Raw genomic sequence first — 6,442 nt, 5'->3', positions numbered from 1 at the left:
ACGTCATATCAACAATTTCCAGTTCCCTGGCCCCAACGGCTTCCTCTTCACCATGGATGTCCAATCCCTCTACACCTCCATCCCCCACCAGGATGGTCTGAGGGCCCTTAGCTTCTTCCTTGAACAGAGGCTCGAACAATCCCCATCCACCACTACACTCCTCCGTCTGGCTGAACTTGTTCTCACACTGAACAATTTCTCCTTTAACTCCTCTCACTTCCTCCAAATAAAAGGTGTGGCTATGGGTACCCGCATGGGTGCCAGCTATGCCTGTCTCTTTATGGGGTATGTGGAACATTCCTTGTTCCAGTCCTACTCCGGCGCCTCCAACAACTCTTTCTCCGGTACATCGATGATTACTTCGGTGCTGCTTCATGCTCTCGTCGGGACCTGGAAAAATTTATTAATTTTGCTTCCAATCTCCACCCCTCCATCATTTTCACATGGTCCATCTCTGAAACTTCTCTTCCCTTCCTTGACCTCTCTGTCTCAATTTCTGATGATAGACTGTCCACCAATATCCATTACAAGCCTACCGACTCCCACAGCCACCTCGACTACAGCTCCTCACACCCCACTTCCTGTAAGGACTCCATCCCATTCTCTCAGTTCCTTTGCCTCCGTCGCATCTGTTCTGATGACGCTACCTTCAAAAATAGCTCCTCTGACATGTCCTCCTTCTTCCTTAACCGAGGTTTTCCACCCACGGTTGTTGACAGGGCCCTCAACCGTGTCCGGCCCATCTGGAAATTGTTGATATGACGTAAGGTGTCAGAGGAATCACAGATATAATCCCCCCCCGTTTCTTCCCCCTCCCTTTTGTTTGTTTTTTTTTCAATAATTTATATAGATTCCTTTTCCCACCTATTTCCATTATTTTTAAATCTACAACTAATACCCTGTCAGTCTTTCCACCCCACCCCCACTAGAGCTGTACCTTGAGTATCCTGCCATCCATTCTTAATTAGCACTTTGCTTAGATATTATCACCACCTTCAACACCTCTTTGAGCCTTTTGTCTGTGACATCTTTTGATTATCTGCTCCTATCACTGCTTGCTTGTCCCCACAACCACCCCACCCTCAACTTCTCTCTCCCCTCACCCCCCACCTTAAACCAGCTTATATTTCACCCCTCTCCTAACTATACTTCAGTTCTGTTGAAGGGTCGTGTTGGACTCGAAACGTCAACTCTTTTCTTCTCCACCGATGCTGCCAGACCTGCTGAGTTTTTCCAGGTAAATCTGTTTTTGTTATAGACTTCATACTGTTTAAGAGGGGTGGAGCAGGTAGAAAGATAATATTCAGGTCCTGATGAATCGAGTGACTCTGTCCAATCCTGACGTGTGTTTGGTTTGATTTTCCCGTCTGCAAATACTCACCAAGGCTCCTTAGGCAGCAGCTTCCAAACCTACTACCACTACCATCTAGAAGCACAAGGGTAGCAGATAGGTGGGAACATCACCACCTGGAAGTTCCCCTCCAAGCCACTCACCATCCTGACTTGGAAATATATCTCTGTTCCTTCACTGCTGCTGGGTCAAAATCTTGGAACTCCCTTCCTAACAACACTGTGGGTGTACCTGCACTACATGGACTGCAGCGGTTCAAGAAGGCAGCTCAGCACCACCTCGAGGGCAATGAGGCATGGGCAATAAATAGCGATGCTCACATCCCATGAACGAATAAAAAAAAATGCTGTAAAAAGGAGATTATTAAAAAATCCATCACTGTCCAAGAGTTGGTGCGGGAGGGAGGGCTTTAGATTCCCAGATCAATGGGCCTATTCCTGGGAAAGGTGGGACCTGGACAGGTCTGACAGGTTACACCTGAACTAGAATGGGACCAACATCCTTGCGCGAGGATTGCTCATGCTGTGGGTGGTGGTTTAAACTAATTTGGCAGTGGGATGGGTTACGGAGTGGAGGTATAGTAGGGGTGATGCACAGACAAGTATAGAAGAAAAACCAAGTCAGTCTGGAAGGCAGATCGTATATAATCAAGTTAAGGCACAAGGGAGAATGGCAAGCCTGGAAGGCACCTATTATAATGCAAGGAGCCTTGCGAGTAAGGCAGATGAGTTGAGGGTGTTGATTAACACATGGGGAAATGATATAATTGCTATAACACAGACATAGTTGAGGGAGGGGCAGGACTGGCAGCTCAATCTTCCAGGGTATGGAATCTTCAGGTGAGACGGGGGTGGGGGTGTAAAAGAGGAGGTAGGGTCGCAATATTGATCAAGGAGCCAATTACTGCAATGAGGAGGGATGATACCTTAGAAGGTCCTCAAATGAGGCCATATAGGTAGAGCTTAAAAACAAAATGGGGGAAATCATACTGCTGGGAGTGTACTGTAGACCCCAAAACAGTCAGTGAGAGGTAGAACGGCAGATATGTAGGCAAATCTCACAAAAGTGTAAAAATAATAGGGTAACAATGGTCAGGGATTTCAACTTGCCCAATATTAACTGGGATAGACTAAGTGTGAAAGGCTCAGAGGGGGCTGAATTCTTAAAATGTATCCAGGAGAGCTTTCTAAGCCAGCATGTAGGAAGTCCTACAAGAGAGGCAATGGTGCGAAGCCGGGCAAGTGGTAGAAGTTTCTGTGGGGGAGCATTTCGGTGATAGTGACCATATCTCAGGAAGATTTAAGGTAGTTATGGAAAAGGCTAAAGATGGTCTGGAATTAAAGGTTCTGAATTGGGCGAAGGCTGATTTTAATATGATACGGCAAGATCTGGACAAAGTGGACTGGGAGCAGCTACTTGTAGGAAAATCTACATCAGAGCGGTGGGAGTCATTCAAAAAGGAAATAGTGAGAGTGCAGGGCCAAAAATAAACCAAATTTCAAAGGAAACAACAGTTTACACTGCATGATGTTATCCCAAAGCCCATTTTAGGAAACCCTGGGAGGTTTGGAGAAACCACCTTCACGATCACTCATTAAATCTCCACACAGTAAGTTTTGGACACAAGGTTAACGTTTGCTATTCTGTCTGGTCGGTCAGGGGGTTTCAGATTAATGTTTTGTCACGAGTAATCACTGAAGTGAATGATCAGACATATTGTTATCTCCAGTTGTAGAAATCTGTTAAAAAGATACAGAAAGAATTGTCCAAAACTCTGTTTGGATTTCAGCACAGGGAGGAGGGAGAGTGTGTGGGACGGGGATTTGCAGCTTTGGGGGAACAAGCAATGCAGAAATTTTCCACTGAAACTAGAATTGCCTGTTCTGAATTTCTATCCCGTTCTTACAGTGATGGCTCTTGTAAACTCCTCTTACAGAGAATTAGAAGGGGAGGATTTGCAGACGGGGAACTCAAACCAAACATCACATCAAGATCTGACAGTCACTCGATTCATCAGGACCTGAATACAATCGACCTTTGAATGTGGACGGAGAAACGTTTGTCTGTTCTGTCTGTGGGAAAAGATTTCAAACATCAGTGTGACTGGAAAAGCACCGAGACACACACACACCCGAGTGAGAGTGTTCCAGTGAACTGACTGTGGAAAGAGCTTTAACCAGTTACACAGCCTGAAATAACATCACACTATTCACAGCTGGGAGAAACTGTACGTTGTTCTCTGTGTGGACGAGGCTTCAACTGATCATCAAACCTGGAGAGACACAGGGATACCTACACCATGGAGAAACCGTGGAAATGTGGGGATTGTGGGAAGGGATTCAATTACCCTTCCCATCTGGAAAACCATCGATGCAGTCACACTGGGGAGAGACCGTTCACCTGCTCCGAGTGTGGGAAGTGATTCACTCAGTTATCCAACCTGCTAACACACCAACAGTTACACACTGCAGAGAGACCATTCACCTGCTCCAAGTGTGGGAAGGGATACACTCGATTATCCCACCTACTCACACACCAGCGGGTTCACAGTGGAGAGAGGCCATTCACCTGCTCTGTATGTGGGAAGGGATTCACTGGGTCCCCTGACCTGCTGAAGCACCAGCGAGTTCACACTGAGGAGAGGCCATTCAGTTGTACTTCCTGTGGAAAGAGATTCAGGTCTTCATTCTGCTGAAGCACCAGCGAGTTCACACTGGGGAGAGGCCGTTCGCCTGCTCTGAGTGTGGGAAGGGATTCACTCAGTCATCCCACCTGCTGACACACAAATGAGTTCACACTGGGGAGAGACCATTCAGCTGCTCTGAGTGTGGGAAGAAATTCACTCAGTTATCCACACTGCTGACACACCAGCGAGTTCACTCTGAAGAGAGACAGTTCACCTGCTCTGTATGTGGGAAAGGATTCACTGGGTCCATTGTCCTGCTGAAGCACCAGCGAATTCACACTGAGGAGAGGCCATTCATCTGTACTTCCTGTGGAAAGAGATTCAGGTCTTCATGCAACCTCAAAGTGCACCAGCGAGTTCACACTGGAGAGAGGAGGTTCACCTGCTCCAAGTGTGGGAAAGGATTCACTCAGTCATCCAGCCTGCTGACACACCAGCGAATTCACACTGAGGAGAAACCGTTCACCAGTACTTCCTGTGGAAAGAGTTTCAGGTCTTCATCCAACTACAAAGTACACCAGCGAATTCACACTGGAGAGAGGCCATTCACCTGCTCCGATTGTGGGAAGGGATTCACTCAGTTATCCCACCTGCTGAAACACCAGCGAGTTCATAAGTGACTGCAAGGATTGGATTCTGCTGTTAATCACATCCAAGATGAAAAGTCTGACAATATTAGGCTTGTTTCTGCTGATGTTAATAATCGCTGTAACTGGGCTGGAGTTTAATATTCTGGATCTATAGCTGATTGTGTTCTCGGGGCTGCAGTGTCCCTTTAAGAACTGCTGTCTCTGATCTTTCCCCATAATTCAGGATTTCTCATCAGAAACTAGTTTACAACAAGATTCTGAACTTTTACTTCAATCTTAAATTGATTTTTGGTACAAACTCTACAATTCAGTGTCTGAGAGGTTCCACTGATTAACATCTCCAATTAGAAAGTGCTGATTAATCCTTGCTGACAATCCTTACTGACTTGCACATTACTCACAGTGACACCTCCATTATCCACCAGAAAGAAGGGGAATGGGAATTGGTGGAGAATCGAGAGTTCCCAAATGTTACCCATCCCGCCTGGTACAGAAATCCCCTAGGCATGGGAATGGAGACAAATTCAATCCAAGTAATGGACTGTAAGTAATCACTGTCTAATAACCCTATAAAAAGGTTAAAACAGGCTCTCGAGAGCAAAGAGATTTTGAAGCGATCTGTATTGGCTTCAGCCCAACACCCACACTCCCCACACCAGTTAACCATTCAGAAGAGACTGCTACCACCAGCTACGGAGACCAGCACTCACTCTGTGTCCTCCGGGACCAGTAATCCATTCTAACCTGTCATGGGTCGTATGTTTCTCGTGTCTATTTAGGTTCTGCATCATATTTAAACTGTCAATTCTCAATAAACTACTTTAAAATCACTTCTGCGCTCAACCCCCTTTTCAGGTAATCTGTGACTCCCGAACCTCAATCTTACAAGTGGTGTTAGGAGTGGGATCGGAGTGATCGAGGCCATAGGCTTGAGAAGCAACACACTTACTTAAATGTGGATGGAGAAGTTCCTAAGTGAAGCCAGGAGTATACAATGGCATTGACACATTACAGGGAGCGACTGATAGTCTGATGGAGAAAACAGGCGGACCGGGGGTGAGAGATATCCTGGGGATTGGAGAAGAGTGTGACCGGGATTACAAGTATATCCTTGATAGGGTTTGTAAAGAGGGTCAGAAAGGACAGATTAAGTTGATAAAGGTCCAGAGTGAGTTCGAAAATACCCACAAGTTGGATGCAGGTGAATAGAGAGCTAGAGAATCTTTGAAGGCCGTGCATGAAACTTTGTTTGAACCAGATATATTTACAACATGCCAATAATTTAGAATTGTGCGAGATGATTGACAGGTGCGGAGGATGAATCTGAGATGATAGTTATGACATTTTCGTGGAAAAGTTTTGATATTTACTCTTGGTGGCAGCTCAATGGTTTGTGTTGCTGATTCTGATCATTCTAGTAGCTTTAGTATGTTATCTACAGTTTGTCATCAAGAAATTAGGAAAACAAGCTCATCACTTAGAAATAGTGAGGTTAGTCAGAAATCAGTTGTGAGAAGTCAATATGGATTTTCCCTTCTCAAGCTGGGGAGATCTGTGAGAAATCACTGTCTAATAACCTTATAAAATTATCAGAAATGTATTGAACATTATTGCAATTACCCTCTCACTCTCTGTCTCTCACTCTCTGTCTGTCTCTTTCATGAAGAAAGCTTCCTGGGTTGAGAAACACAGCACAGTGAGGCCTGTTTCTCTGCCAAGGACATGTCTCTGGCACAGACCCTGAAACAAGACAAGCTTGATAGGGTGGGGGATCTCATGACCCACATGTAAACCAACTGTCTGAGTAAAGGGTAA

The 6,442-nt window shown here is 45.6% G+C and overlaps 1 pseudogene; it reads right to left on the bottom strand.

The window, feature by feature from the left end:
- LOC144698002 (uncharacterized) overlaps positions 1-6,442 on the bottom strand; it is a 131,125-nt pseudogene that overhangs the window by 82,424 nt on the left and 42,259 nt on the right.

This window comes from Cetorhinus maximus, chromosome 23 (assembly GCF_964194155.1).
Source record: "Cetorhinus maximus chromosome 23, sCetMax3.hap1.1, whole genome shotgun sequence".
Lineage (NCBI taxonomy): Eukaryota > Metazoa > Chordata > Chondrichthyes > Lamniformes > Cetorhinidae > Cetorhinus > Cetorhinus maximus.
This window is presented reverse-complemented; position numbering and strand designations above follow the sequence as displayed.